This window comes from Wasmannia auropunctata, unplaced genomic scaffold, assembly GCF_000956235.1.
Source record: "Wasmannia auropunctata unplaced genomic scaffold, wasmannia.A_1.0 LD315661.1, whole genome shotgun sequence".
NCBI lineage: Eukaryota > Metazoa > Arthropoda > Insecta > Hymenoptera > Formicidae > Wasmannia > Wasmannia auropunctata.
In genome coordinates this window covers 1-337 of record NW_012047229.1, presented here as the reverse complement: position 1 = coordinate 337, position 337 = coordinate 1, and the positions used below count along the sequence as shown (strand labels likewise).

Genomic DNA, 337 nt, shown 5'->3' with positions numbered 1-337 from the left:
TATCCCCTGTGTGCCTTGTCGACTCAGTTGTATGCTATACGAAGTTATTACGTTACCCATGATTGAGGACGATTATGGTTTGCAGAAGGTATTTAAAAAACATATACGCTTATCAGTATGTGACAAATTAAACTTAATACAACTTTTTATTAATGATGTATATATATTTATTCAAGATAACTCAAAATGTGGTGAAAGTACATTACATCGAGGGTAATCATATTACTATCATGCAGAACGAGAAAGTGTTGGCAGCAATTAATGGAGAACCACCATTTATATTTTAATATTTTACTGTAAACTAAAAAATTATAAATGTAAATTTAATGGTGTTTTT

The 337-nt window shown here is 29.4% G+C and overlaps 1 long non-coding RNA gene across 1 annotated transcript; it reads left to right on the top strand.

The window, feature by feature from the left end:
- The first annotated feature begins 45 nt into the window (after window positions 1-45).
- Window positions 46-233, top strand: LOC105460794. The gene is made up of 2 exons (XR_975876.1): window positions 46-88; window positions 177-233. It is a non-coding gene; the product is annotated as an uncharacterized LOC105460794 (long non-coding RNA).
- Window positions 234-337: the final 104 nt, after the last annotated feature.